Genomic DNA, 15860 nt, shown 5'->3' with positions numbered 1-15860 from the left:
TGCAATGCAGCTGAAGTAACATAGCTAGCTAACTATTTGTAGCTATCTACAGTATGTAGCCGATCTGTGTATGGACCCTAAAACGTTAGGTTCTGAACTAATATTCATACAAATATCCAATTTATGAACCTCAGCTATCATAGTTGTTGTATCAACTTCAAGTCTGAATGGCATTAATGAAGCCTATGGATAGAGTAGAATATAATAACTTTATTGTGCCAAGGATGCAAGTCCGAAATACACATGTACTGTAGTTCTACCACGCATGAGATTCCCACATTGTAGCCTGTTGTCACGTTCGTCATAAAGAGGAGACTAAAGCGCAGCGTGGTAAGCGAGCGTAACTCTTTAATAAAGAGAGAACACTGAACAGAACTAAACAAAACGAACCGTGAAGCAATATAGCTAGTGCAGAACAGGCAACTAAACATAGAATAATAACCCACAAACTATCCAAGGAATATGGCTACCTAAATATGGTCCCCAATCAGAGACAATGATAAACTTCATTTCAACCTGTGGAGAATGTGAAACACTGTATTGAAGGAAGTTCATTATCTAGGTGTTATAAATACATTATAATGATGATAATTTTAATAGAAAACAGTGGGAAGACCGCAGAGTTCCAATATTATTTTTGTTGTTTACATTTTAACTATAAAACAACAACGTGAGCAGGTCTCACTGCAAAGAATAGTGAAGCAGGCATTGTGACGTTGAACAATAAGCTGGGAATAGAACGTTCGGAAGGCGAGTTGGTGCCACAGTGCTCAATAGAACTAATAGGAGCTGGCAGGGTGAAAAATGCACTAAAATCAGGCCCGTTTTTTCACGATTACTTCAAAACGACGGCAAGCACTTGGGAAATATAGTCATAACTGGGCTCCACGGCGGATAAAATTATCTAGTTTATGTCAGAAAAGAACGTTGTTAAAAATTTCATGTGTCCAGCCTACTATCTACACGGATTTCAGAGCACTCTCATCTGAGTGTACCAGAGCGCAGAATAATTACTTTACGAGCACTCAACACCCGTTGAATATGGCCGGTGTCAGTAAACGTTGGGAAAAAAGCGTAATTAAATTGTTTCCTGCAGCACATTTACAGTCACCAACTCCCTGGATAACATGAAAACTGCCTTACCAGCTCTGCTAGGGCAAGTAAAATGGCCAGAGTGGTCTCATTTGTGTCTGGAAGTAGCCAGCCAACGTTAGCTTGGGTGCTTGACTGCCGTTGTAAGGCCAGAATGCTCAAATCAACCCTACTCCTCGGCCCGAACGTCCTGTGTGCACTCCGAGAGTGAAACGGACTGAATTTACAAACTGACACATTTTCTCTGATTGGAAACACCATAATATTAATCAAATTAATTAAGCCAAATTTCTCAAAATCAATCCCATATACTATGTTATTACAAAAAAGGTTACAAATTCTCTGGTAATGCCAATACGGAATACTATCAAATGCTTCTCAAAGATGCCCTCTGGCGGTCAAACTAGCAATAACTTGCAGTAACAGAAGAAATGGCTGAGAATTAAATGATGTGCCACAGAATGCTGCAGCAGCACGCAGGGTGTCCCGCAGTATGACGTAACATTTAAAGGAGGAACCACCGTAGAATAAAAATGTGTGAATAAAATGATGTACAATGACGAAAATATGACAAAAACATTGACAAATTGATCAGGAAACATAAGGACACAAATATCTTTCTCACAGTTCTTGCATTCACGCACAGTGAAGGATAAAACAGAATAATAATGTTTGAAATACTGAGATTCTTTGCACAGCCACAGTTGGCGAGCTGAACTTGGGAGTTAGGCTAATAAACACTGCAGGTTTGTGCTAGCTGTGACTTAATCACTCACTCTTAAAGGGGCAGGCTTTCTTACAGGTGAATAAAACAGAAATGAATATACAACTGTTGTTTATGATCAGCAAACAGTTTGTGATTCATGTCATTGTATTGTACTGGAAGTTTATTGGGTTCAATGAAGAAAGTTCTAATAGGATTCTAATTGGGGTAAAAAAAAAAAAAATCCTACAAGATTTATAGGATCCAATCAGATTCTAAATATTTTTCCAATCGGGAAAAAGGTAGTCCAATAGGATTTCAATTGGATTCTGATAGAGGTGATACAAAATCCTATGGGATTGTGAGACTCATATAGAGTACAATATGATTAACTTTGATTCCCAGTAAGAAAAAGTAGTTCAATAAAATTCCACTAGGATTACGAAACAGGTTCCACAAAATCTTATAGGACTGTGAGAATCCTGTAGGATTCAATATGATTTAAAAAAAACTAATAAATTAGGAAAAAAGTAGTGCAATAGGATTCAAAAGGGATTTTGAGAGAGGTGAGAGAGGTGATAGGATTGTGAGACTCCTATAGGGTTCTATTGTAAAAATCACTAATCCTATAGGATTTCTTGACTAGAGCAGGAAATTGGACAGTAGTGACACAGACACTGTACTTACCAAGGATTGGTTTGCAACTGTATCCCACAGGCAAACCCATCATAGACAACAACACAGACGCCATCTATGGGAGAAGAAAGACCATCTGTGTGATCAGCCGCTGCTACCGGAGAGTGAGTGGTGCTCCAGAGAGATCCAGGTGGCCAGGTGGGTCCTTTTAATCAGACTGGGGTGACTGGTATCAAATACTGCAAATGTAGATTTAAACCCCATGTTACTTGCAACCTGGGCTTTGCAACTTTGCTGGCTGGGCTCCACGCTTGTGCCATGAATGTCGCAGCCGCCTGGTGTTCAATCTTCCCAAGTTCTCCCATGTCACTCCGCTCCTTTGCACTCTCCATTGGCTCCCAGTAGCAGCTTGCAGCCAAATCAACACCTTGGTTCTTGTCTACGGTGCAGCGATGGGAACCTCTCCTACCTACCTCCCGTCAGAGATGTGTAATACTTCTGTTGCATATATTTGAAAATACATATCTCCATTACTTTTTAGTATTTTATCATTTGTTTTTGAGAGGCCAGAAAAAAATCCATGTGATTTGTAACAGGATCCTTCAGAACATTTTATCAGACGTCTTATGACAGTATCCTGTGAGGCTATTACAGGTGTTGGTGGATGAGTGGAGGAACTTGAGAGAAAGTTGAAACAGGGATGCACTTCCAGAGAAAGGATAATGCAGTGAATTTGGTCCACATGGGAATCGACTTTTGTATTTTCTGTATTTTAAATACAAGATATTGTGTATTTTATTTGACACCAGTATTTTGTCATTTATTCACATTTGTTTGGGTGGTACTTTGTAACAATATACATTTTGATGGACACTACATAACCAAAAGTATGTGGACACCTGCTCAGCGAACATCTCATTCCAAAAATCATGGGCATAAATATGGAGTTGGTCCCCCCTTAACTGCTAAAACAGCCTCCACTCTTCTGGGAAGGCTTTCCACTAGATGTTGGAACATTGCTGCGGAGACTTGCTTCCATTCAGTCACAAGAGTATTGGTGCTGTCGGGCACTGAGGTTGGGCAATTAGGACTGGCTCGCAGTCGGCGTTCCAATTCATCCCAAAGGTGTTCGATGTGGTTGAAGTCAGGGCTCTGTGCAGGCCAGTCAAGTTCTTCCACACCGATCTCAACAAACCATTTCTGTATGGACCTCGCTTTGTGCATGGGGGCAATGTCATGCTAAAACAGTTTGGGCCTTCCCCAAACTGTTGCCACAAAGTTGGAAGCACAGAATCGTCTAGAATGTCATTGTATGCTGTAACATTACGATTTCCCTTCACTGGACCAAAGGGCCTAGCATGAACCATGAATTACAGCCCCAGACCATTATTCCTCCTCCACCAATATTTACAGTTGGCACTATGCATTGGGGCAGGTAGCGTTTACCTGGCATCCTCCAAACCCAAATGTATCCATCTGAAAGCCATATGGTGAAGCCTGAATAGGGTTGCCCATTTTGGGGAATATTCAGAGGTGGAAACTTTCTGTGGGAATTAACGGGAATATATGGGAATTAACAGAAATATATGCAAATTAATATTAATACCATTTAAATGTAGATGTTTGCATTGGATATATTTACCATATCATTTGGAGACGGAAACATAAACCTTTCACCTTATCGTAAGTAGACATAATTGCAAATGATTATATCCTTCCAATATAAATAAAAAAAACTATTTAGTTACGAATTGAACTTTAATTAAATGAGTTGACTCTTCACATGGGATGATTTCACTGAACAACAAAAGAAAGGGAATATTGAATGATCCCCAATGATCCATCGCATCACCCAAAAACGTTTTCAACATACATCTGTAAAATTATAGTCTAGAAACTAAATCTTGGTTGTCTTCCTCTCAGGCTTCCATCCTTCTCCCTGGACCTCCTTAATATCCACGTCTTGAACATCAGACTCTGAGGCCTCATCTTCACTGTCACTTTTCAACCTTGTTTACGATGGCTCGTTGTCAGGCTCAAAAAGCCGCAAATTTGCCCAGATGGCCACCAATTTTTCAACCTTTGTATTGGTCAGCCTGTTGAGTGCTTTGGTGTGTGTGTTCCCAAACAAGGACCAGTTGCGCTCTGAGGCGGCTGATGTTGGTGGGATTTGGAGGATGATGGAGGCAACAGGGGAAAGAGCCTCAGATCCACAAAGTCCCTCCCACCAGGTGGCTGATGAGATATATTGGCTCGACTGCCATATTGCATCTCCATCCCAAAGCCCTTGCTTGGAAGTGTACCTAGCCAGACTGCCAAGTACCTTGCCCTCATCCAGGCCAAGGTGGCGAGACATGGTAGTGATGACACCATAGGCCTTGTTGATCTCTGCACCAGACAGGATGCTCTTGCCAGCATACTTGGGGTCCAACATGTACGCTGTGGCGTGTATCGGCTTCAGGCAGAAGTCTTCACACTTTTTGATGTATTTCAGAACTGCAGTTTCCTCTGCTTGGAGCAACAGTGAAGTGGGCAGGGCAGTACGGATTTCTTCTCTTACATCTGCAAGCAGAGTCTGAACATCAGACAGGATGGTATAGTCTCCCTCAATCCATGCAAAGGCTACTGCTATAGGTTTCAGGAGTTTCAGGCTGCTTACCACTCTCTCCCAAAATACATCATCCAGGAGGATCCTCTTGATGGGGCTGTCCATATCGGTACACTGTGATATGGCCATTTCTTGGAGAGACTCCTTTCCCTCCAGAAGACTGTCGAACATGATGACAACACCACCTCAACGGGTGTTGCTGAGCAGCTTCAATGTGGTGCTCTTATTCTTCTCACTTTGCTTGGTGAGGTACATTGCTGCAATAACTTGATGACCCTTCACATACCTAGCCATTTCCTTGGCTCTCTTGTAGAGTGTATCCATTGTTTACAGTGCCATGATGTCCTTGAGGAGCAGATTCAATGCATGCGCAGTACAGCCAATGGGTGTGAGGTGAAGGCAGGACTCCTCCACTTTAGACCAAGCAGCCATCATGTTCGCAGCATTGTCTGTCACCAGTGCAAATATCTTCTGTGGTCCAAGGTCATTGATGACTGCATTCAGCTCATCTGCAATGTAGAGACCGGTGTGTCTGTTGTCCCTTGTGTCTATGCTCTTGTAGAATACTGATTGAGGGGTGGAGATGTAGTTAATTATTCCTTGCCCACGAACATTCGACCACCCATCAGAGATGATTGCAATACAGTCTGCTTTCTCTATGATTTGCTTGACTTCACTTGAACTCTGTTGAACTCTGCATCCAGCAAATGAGTAGATAAAGCATGTCTGGTTGGAGGGGTGTATGCTGGGCGAAGAACATTCAGAAATCTCTTCCAATTCACAGCTCTAGCAAGACATTCATCAGCATTTCTCTGACTACCTCCCGCCATTGAGTAAAAAAAAACTCTGATTCCAAGAGGACCATGAGCTGTTGCTATCGATAAGGTGTCTAATTCATCATTTTCACCTTGAATAAAAGAAGAGGGACTTTTGTCAGAGGTTGCTTGTTGTGAGCACTGAGGGAACTTTATGTACAGTTGTGGCCAAAAGTTTTGAGAATGACACAAATATAAATTTTCACAAAGTTTGCTGCCTCAGTTTGTATGATGGAAATGTGCATATACTCCAGAATGTTATGAAGAGTGATCAGGTGAATTGCAATTAATTGCAAAGTCCCTCTTTGCCACGCAAATGAACTGAATCCCCCAAAAAACATTTCCACTGCATTTCAGCCCTGCCACAAAAGGACCAGCTGACATCATGTCAGTGATTCTCTCATTAACACAGGTGTGAGTGTTGACGAGGACCAGGCTGGAGATCACTCTGTCATGCTGATTGAGTTTGAATAACAGACTGGAAGCTTCAAAGGGAGGGTGGTGCTTGGAATCATTGTTCTTCCTCTGTCGACCATGGTTACCTGCAAGGAAACAAGTGCCGTCATCATTGCTTTGCACAAAAGGGGCTTCACAGGCAAGGATACTGCTGCCAGTAAGATTGCACCTAAATCAACCATTTATCGGATCATCAAGAACTTCAAGGAGAGCGGTTCAATTGTTGTGAAGAAGGCTTCAGGGTGCCCAAGAAAGTCCTGCAAGCGCCAGGACCGTCTCCTAAAGTTGATTCAGCTGCGGGATGGGGCACCACCAGTACAGAGCTTGCTCAGGAATGGCAGCAGGCAAGTGTGAGTGCATTGGCACACACAGTGAGGCGAAGACTTTTGGAGAATGGCCTGGTGTCAAGAAGGGCAGCAAAGAAGCCTCTTATCTCCAGGAAAAACACCAGGTATAGACTGATATTCTGCAAAAGGTACAGGGATTGGACTGCTGAGGACTGGGGTAAAGTCATTTTCTCTGATGAATCCCCTTTCCAATTGTTTGGGGCATCCAGAAAAAAACTTGTCCGGAGAAGACAAGCTGAGTGCTACCATCAGTCCTGTGTCATGCAAACAGTAAAGCATCCTGAGACCATTTATGTGTGGGGTTGCTTCTCAGCCAAGGGAGTGGGCTCACTCACAATTTTGCCTAGGAACACAGCCATGAATAAAGAATGGTACCAACACATCCTCCTGAGAGCAACTTCTCCTAACCATCCAGGAACAGTTTGGTTGTCATGTACTGTCATGTTGTGTCTTGTCTCTGTCCTTTCCCTTCACCCTGTCTCCCTCTGCTGGTCGTTGTTAGGTTACCTTTTCTCCCCCTCTTTCCCCCAGCTGTGCCTTGTCTCCTCCTAACCACCTCGTCACCCCTTTTCCCACCTGTTCCCTTTTTCCCTCTGATTAGGTCCCTATATCTCTCTCTGTTTCTGCTCCTGTCCTTGTCGGATTCTTGTTTGTTGTGTTTCATGCCTGAACCAGACTGTCGTCATGTTTGCTGTAACCTTGTCTTGTCCTGTCGGAATCTGCCGGTCCGTCTGAGCCTACCTATGTTTGGTAATTAAAGAAGCTCTGTTTAAGTTAATTCGCTTTTGGGTCCTCATTCACGCACCATAACAGAAGAATCCGACCAAGAATGGACCCAGCGACTTCGGATCCTCTCCACTCAGCCGTCGGGATCCAGGGAGCGATGCTAGGCAGACACGAGCAGGAATTGTCTGCTGCTCGACATGCCGTTGAGACCCTGGCCACCCAAGTCTCCAACCTCACAGAACAGGTTCACCATCTCCGCCTCGATCCACCGGCCACTTCCAGGGCTTTCGAATCTCCGGAGCCCAGAATCAATAACCCGCCGTGTTACTCTGGGGAGCCCACTGAATGCCGCTCGTTCCTCACCCAGTGTGATATTGTGTTTTCTCTCCAGCCCTACACTTTCTCCAGGAGCACTGCTCGTGTCGCCTACGTCATATCTCTCCTTATTGGACGGGCTCGTGAGTGGGGCACGGCAATCTGGGAGGCAAGGGCTGAGTGTACTAACCAGTATCAGGACTTTAAGGAGGAGATGATACGGGTTTTTGATCGATCTGTTTTTGGGGAGGAGGCTTCCAGGGCCCTGTCTTCCCTATGTCAAGGTAATCGATCCATAACAGACTACTCTATTGAGTTTCGCACTCTTGCTGCCTCCAGTGGCTGGAACGAGCCGGCTTTGCTCGCTCGTTTTCTGGAGGGTCTCCGCGCAGAGGTAAAGGATGAGATTCTCTCCCGGGAGGTTCCTTCCAGCGTGGATTCCTTGATTGAACTCGCTATTCGCATTGAGCGACGGGTTGATCTTCGTCACCGAGCTCGTGGAAAGGAGCTCGCGTTCTCCGTTGCCCCCCTCTCCGCATCACTACCATCTTCCTCTGCCGGCTCGGGAGCTGAGCCTATGCAGCTGGGAGGTATCCGCATCTCGACTAAGGAGAGGGAACGGAGAATCACCAACCGCCTCTGTCTCTATTGCGGTTCTGCTGGTCATTTTGTCACTTCATGTCCAGTAAAAGCCAGAGCTCATCAGTAAGCGGAGGGCTACTGGTGAGCGCTACTACTCCTGTCTCTCCTTCAAGATCCTGCACTACCTTGTCGGTCCATCTACGCTGGACCGGTTCGTCAGCTTCCTGCAGTGCCTTAATAGACTCTGGGGCGGAGGGCTGTTTTATGGACGAGACCTGGGCTCGGGAACATGACATTCCTCTCAGACAGTTAAGGGAGTCCACGGCCTTGTTCGCCCTGGATGGTAGTCCTCTCCCCAGGATTCAGCGTGAGACGCTACCTTTAACCCTCACTGTTTCTGGTAATCATAGCGAAACCATTTCTTTTTTGATTTTTCGTTCACCTTTTACACCTGTTGTTTTGGGCCATCCCTGGCTAGTTTGTCATAATCCTTCCATTAATTGGTCTAGTAATTCTATCCTCTCCTGGAACGTCTCTTGTCATGTGAAATGTTTAATGTCTGCTATCCCTCCTGTTTCCTCTGTCTCTTCTTCACAGGAGGAGCCTGGTGATTTGACAGGGGTGCCGGAGGAATATCACGATCTGCGCACGGTGTTCAGTCGGTCCAGGGCCACCTCTCTTCCTCCACACCGGTCGTATGATTGTAGTATTGATCTCCTTCCGGGAACCACTCCCCCCCGGGGTAGACTATACTCTCTGTCGGCTCCCGAACGTAAGGCTCTCGAGGATTATTTGTCTGTAGCTCTTGACGCCGGTACCATAGTCCCCTCCTCCTCTCCCGCCGGAGCGGGGTTTTTTTTTGTCAAGAAGAAGGACGGGTCTCTGCGCCCCTGCATAGATTATCGAGGGCTGAATGACATAACAGTTAAGAATCGTTATCCGCTTCCTCTTATGTCTTCAGCCTTCGAGATCCTGCAGGGAGCCAGGTTTTTCACTAAGTTGGACCTTCGTAACGCTTACCATCTCGTGCGCATCAGGGAGGGGGACGAGTGGAAGACGGCGTTTAACACTCCGTTAGGGCACTTTGAATACCGGGTTCTTCCTTTCGGCCTCGCTAACGCTCCAGCTGTCTTTCAGGCATTAGTCAATGATGTCCTGAGAGACATGCTGAACATCTTTGTTTTCGTTTACCTTGACGATATCCTGATTTTTTCACCGTCACTCCAGATTCATCTTCAGCACGTTCGACGTGTCCTCCAGCGCCTTTTAGAGAATTGTCTTTTTGTGAAGGCTGAGAAGTGCACTTTTCATGCCTCCTCCGTCACATTTCTCGGTTCTGTTATTTCCGCTGAAGGCATTAAGATGGATCCCGCTAAGGTCCAAGCTGTCATTGATTGGCCCGCCCCTAAGTCACGCGTCGAGCTGCAGCGCTTTCTCGGCTTCGCGAACTTCTATCGTCGTTTCATCCGTAATTTCGGTCAGGTGGCAGCTCCTCTCACAGCCCTTACTTCTGTCAAGACGTGCTTTAAGTGGTCCGTTTCCGCCCAGGGAGCTTTTGATCTCCTCAAGAATCGTTTTACATCCGCTCCTATCCTTGTTACACCTGACGTCTCTAGACAGTTCGTTGTCGAGGTTGACGCGTCAGAGGTGGGCGTGGGAGCCATTCTTTCTCAGCGCTCCCTCTCTGACGACAAGGTCCACCCATGCGCATATTTTTCTCATCGCCTGTCGCCGTCGGAACGTAACTATGATGTGGGAAACCGCGAACTGCTCGCCATCCGGTTAGCCCTAGGCGAATGGCGACAGTGGTTGGAGGGGGCGACCGTTCCTTTTGTCGTTTGGACTGACCATAGGAACCTTGAGTACATCCGTTCTGCCAAACGACTTAATGCGCGTCAGGCGCGTTGGGCGCTGTTTTTCGCTCGTTTCGAGTTCGTGATTTCTTATCGTCCGGGCTCTAAGAACACCAAGCCTGATGCTTTATCTCGTCTCTTCAGTTCTTCAGTAGCCTCCACTGACCCCGAGGGGATTCTCCCTGAGGGGCGTGTTGTCGGGTTGACTGTCTGGGGAATTGAGAGGCAGGTAAAGCAAGCGCTCACTCACACTCCGTCGCCGCGCGCTTGTCCTAGGAACCTTCTTTTCGTTCCCGTTCCTACTCGTCTGGCCGTTCTTCAGTGGGCTCACTCTGCCAAGTTAGCCGGCCACCCTGGCGTTCGGGGTACGCTTGCTTCCATTCGCCAGCGTTTTTGGTGGCCCACCCGGGAGCATGACACGCGTCGTTTCGTGGCTGCTTGTTCGGTCTGCGCGCAGACTAAGTCCGGTAACTCCCCTCCTGCCGGCCGTCTCAGGCCGCTTCCCATTCCCTCTCGACCGTGGTCTCACATCGCCTTAGATTTTGTCACCGGACTGCCTTCGTCAGCGGGGAAGACTGTTATTCTTACGGTTGTCGATAGGTTCTCTAAGGCGGCTCATTTCATTCCCCTTGCTAAGCTTCCTTCTGCTAAAGAGACGGCACAAATCATCATCGAGAATGTTTTCAGAATTCATGGCCTTCCGTCAGACGTCGTTTCGGACAGAGGTCCGCAATTCACGTCTCAATTTTGGAGGGAGTTTTGCCGTTTGATTGGGGCTTCCGTCAGTCTCTCTTCCGGCTTTCACCCCCAGTCTAACGGTCAAGCAGAACGGGCCAATCAGACTATTGGTCGCATCTTACGCAGTCTTTCTTTTCGCAACCCTGCGTCTTGGTCAGAACAGCTCCCCTGGGCAGAATACGCCCACAACTCGCTTCCTTCGTCTGCGACCGGGCTATCTCCTTTTCAGAGTAGCCTCGGGTACCAGCCTCCGCTGTTCTCATCTCAGTTCGCCGAGTCCAGCGTCCCCTCCGCTCAGGCTTTTGTCCAACGTTGCGAGCGCACCTGGAAGAGGGTCAGGTCTGCACTTTGCCGTTATAGGACGCAGACTGTGAGGGCTGCTAATAAGCGTAGAACTAAGAGTCCTAGATATTGTCGCGGTCAGAGAGTTTGGCTCTCCACTCAGAACCTTCCCCTTAAGACGGCTTCTCGCAAGTTGACCCCGCGGTTCATTGGTCCGTTCCGTATTTCTCAGGTCATTAATCCTGTCGCAGTTCGACTTCTTCTTCCGCGATACCTTCGTCGCGTCCACCCGGTCTTCCATGTCTCCTGCATCAAGCCCGTCCTTCGCGCCCCCGCTCGTCTTCCCCCCCCCCCCCCCATCCTTGTCGAGGGCGCACCCATCTACAGGGTCCGTAGAATTTTGGACATGCGTCCTCGGGGCCGTGGTCACAAGTACCTCGTAGATTGGGAGGGGTACGGTCCTGAGGAGAGGAGTTGGGTTCCCTCTCGGGACGTGCTGGACCGTGCGCTGATCGAGGATTTCCTCCGTTGCCGCCAGGTTTCCTCCTCGAGTGCGCCAGGAGGCGCTCGGTGAGTGGGGGGGTACTGTCATGTACTGTCATGTTGTGTCTTGTCTCTGTCCTTTCCCTTCACCCTGTCTCCCTCTGCTGGTCGTTGTTAGGTTACCTTTTCTCCCCCTCTTTCCCCCAGCTGTGCCTTGTCTCCTCCTAACCACCTCGTCACCCCTTTTCCCACCTGTTCCCTTTTTCCCTCTGATTAGGTCCCTATATCTCTCTCTGTTTCTGCTCCTGTCCTTGTCGGATTCTTGTTTGTTGTTTTTCATGCCTGAACCAGACTGTCGTCATGTTTGCTGTAACCTTGTCTTGTCCTGTCGGAATCTGCCGGTCCGTCTGAGCCTACCTATGTTTGGTAATTAAAGAAGCTCTGTTTAAGTTAATTCGCTTTTGGGTCCTCATTCACGCACCGTAACATTGGTGACGAACAATGCCTTTTCCAGCATGATGGAGCACATTTCTATAAGGCAAAAGTGATAACTAAGTTAACTAAGTTACATCAATATTTTGGGTCCATGGCCAGGAAACTCCCCAGACCTTAATCCCATTGAGAACTTGTGGTCAATCCTCAAGAGGCGAGTGGACAAACAAAAATCCACAAATTCTGACAAACTCCAAGCATTGATTATGCAAGAATGGGCTGCCATCAGTCATGATGTGGCCCAGAAGTTAATTGACAGCATGCCAGGGCAGATTGCAGAGGTCTTGAAAAAGAAGGGTCAACACTGCAAATATTGACTATTTGCATCAACTTCATGTAATTGTCAATAAAAGCTGTTGACCCTTACGAAATGCTTGTAATTATACTTCAGTATTCCATAGTAACATCTGACAAAAATATCTAAAGACATAGAAGCAGCAAACTTTGTAGAAATTAATATTTGTGTCATTCTCAAAACTTTTGGCCACGACTGTGATTCTGCATCTTTGTTGCATTCTTCACATATGATTTGGCACAGTATTTGCAAATGTACACCACTTTTCCTTCTACATTAGCTGCAGTGAAATTTCTCCACACATCAGATAGTGCCCATGGCATTTTCCTGTAAAGATTAGATTTTTTTGATGTAAAAAAAACAACAAAATACAATTCCATGTACAGATAAATAGTTAAGCAGTTAGATTAAACAACTCCTTTGTGAAATAAATGTTTTAAAATGAAACGTATGGAAACAGGTGAATTAACACTCCTCAGTTAGCAGGCTCAAGCAAGCTAAAACCCACATGGTAGCAAAAACTTACTAGCAGAAATTGTTAACAAGTTAGAAATTATTTAAACACACTTCTCTGTAGGCTACAATTTACTATTTAGCCTATTATGTATGTCATATAAAATATATTCACCCCACCCAGTATTGTAATCAAAACTTACCAGAAAGCATGTAGTCCTTGGCTCAGACAGTGTAGTAGTGTGGGCTCAAAAGCATCTCATTAGTGTGCAAGATCTTGAGAATCAGCTGTACATGTGTTGGAACAGTGCACTGCACATGTGATGCAATAATTTTTTACTCGCTGTGCGCTTAAGCACTCGGCGGTCCCATTCTGGGAGCTTGTGTGGCCTACCACTTCGCGGCAGAGCCGTTGTTGCTCCTAGACATTTCCACTTCACAGCACTTACAGTTGACCGGGGCAGCTCTAGCAGGGCAGAAATCTGACGATCTGACTTGTTGCCAGGTTGAAAGTCACTGAGCTCTTCAGTAAGGCCATTCTACTGCCAATGTTTGTCTATAGAGATTGCATGGCTGTGTGCCCAATGTTATAAGGACAGAGGCGTTTTCCTTTTGAGGACCTGGCTGGTTTATTCAGGCATCCAGGTGGACGACTAAATACACATTGAACGAGGGTGATTGGTGGTCCTAAAGCACAAGACTGTTTGTGCCACGTCTCAGAGTGAAAAAGCGTTGAGAATTATTATGTTAAGAAATAAGGACAGTTTCTTAGCTTACACGAGGCCCAATGAAGGTGCCCAGAAAAAACTGCCACTGTGAATTAATTCAGTTTCAATTCGTGACCAATAATAACCAAATACCCTTTGGTGAGGGAAGCCACGTTAAATGGATCCGACCAAACAAAACCAGATGCATTCCTCAGTTATAATATAAACATTTTCTGACATGCAAGTAACCATAGCCAGTGGAGGCTGCTGAGGGGAGGACGGCTCATAATAATGGCTGGAACACAGCGAATGGAATGGCATCAAACACATGGAAACCATGTGTTTGATACCATTCCACCTATTCCGATCCAGCCATTACGACGAGCCCGTGCTCCCCAATTAAGGTCCCACCAACTTCCTGTGCTACAGACACACAGAAACCATCATCTGGTAGCACATAGGTCATTAAGTGACTCATGGGCGTGATTTCAAATGCGGTTCAACATTGCTTCAGAAATATGCTGGAACTCCTTGAAACAAATAACCCACAATCAGTAGGTAAACAAACATTTTACTTAATCCATGCCTACAGGTGGGATGCATTTGTTTTCCATGGACAGGCAGGGTTACCAAAGTATATCACCTAAATTAGAAGGAACCGAGTTGTGTATATTCGAAGTCTGTAATTTAGCCCATCTGAGTCACTCTCGGCAGTCTTATTTAACTGTTACAGTTCCTGCTTATTTACCACATAAAGGAAAATACAGGGTGGCATATTTTTATAGGTCACTTTTGTCATTACTGTGCAGGCTCAAAGATGGGTTGTTGGGAAGTGTATTTTCATTTGTAATGACAATTAAATATTGAGTATTGCAGATAGGGAGATTTTTCTGTCATCATTCGTACAATATGTCCCTCCCAATACATTTGCTTTGGTAATGTAAGTTCTTGCAGTACCCATGCCAATATAGCTTCTTCAATTAAATTCAGAAAAAGAGACCGTCATCTCACAACACACAGGCATAAAATTGCGAGCAAGAGATCTGTCTGCTATAGGCCTCCTCTGACTCTCCATATTCCTACACTGCGATCCATAGCGCACTCACACGACAGTGAGAAAAGAGGCCAGCTGTTAAGTCATTTTCCCCCATTCATTCCTTCCCTTTTAAAGAAACCACAAAGCCAGACTTTTAGCTGACTCGCTGTTCTTTTTCCTTGGATGCAAATAGCGGTGGAAAACTGGATAACTGGGGGAAAAAACCTGGGCAAATAACTGTGCTTGTCTCACTTACAGTAAGGAGCTGACTGCTCTGGCCAAAACTCTGGCTAGTCATACTCCCAGAAGATGATGGCATTTCATTGGCCAAGGGAGGATATGGATGACCATGAATGAGGTAATAATGTATTTATATGACATGTGACACATAATTTCTCTTGTCTCGCCCGGCTAGTGGCGATAATTGTTTCTCCTGCAGTTGGAAACCTAGGAAGCCCTTTTCCCCGGGAGGAAATGGAAACCAGTGGCTATAACATGTCAGCTGTGGTGTTTGGAGGAATAATATACATTAGGGTTATGAGGGTTTACAGCCACACACACGTCTGGTTTATCCTGAGAGTCAAACAGAAGAGGGTTCATGGCAGACCACCCCGATAGCATAGCAAACTGTGGCACAAAAAAAGTGTGCGTGTTTGCAGTCTGCATGTGCTGTATTCCTTTGTTCATAGTGCAAAGACAAGCTAGGCATTTATTCAAAGACACACACACATGCCAACCCGAAAATGGACAAGTTTAATAACCAAGAAGACACACAGAAAGCCACTTGACAAAAAGGGAGGGAGTACAATGCAAATTATAATGTGAGATCTGGAAAATATGCGCATTTTTCCCGCCAATGGTGTTTCCACCAAATGGACTTGTTGCAGATAAAAATCTGTGCGTGATGACGCAATGCACAAAATGTACTTTTTCGATTACGTTTTCATGTACCGAATAAAAAATGTAATGTTCAATGTGTTTTCCATAGCATTTTTCAACTCAACCGATAGTTTTGTCACAACATCTGTTGCGTTAAATTGCGAATGTGCCTACTCTGGTCTTGACATCTACGCTCTAGCCAATAGCTTGCAGATACAGTTCGGGTAGGTTGGTCTTCACTATGAGGTTATTAAAGAGCGAGAATATTTGTATTTGTCAAACGGCAGTCAAGCATCGTTCATCATGTCACCAGAATAAGACCCTCGATATGTATTGAAAAGCAGCACCAAGATCACCTTGCA

Source organism: Oncorhynchus mykiss, chromosome 18 (assembly GCF_057628025.1).
Source record: "Oncorhynchus mykiss isolate SJ-2025 chromosome 18, ASM5762802v1, whole genome shotgun sequence".
NCBI lineage: Eukaryota > Metazoa > Chordata > Actinopteri > Salmoniformes > Salmonidae > Oncorhynchus > Oncorhynchus mykiss.
The sequence above is the reverse complement of the archived record's forward strand: the minus strand, read 5'-3'. Positions refer to the sequence as shown.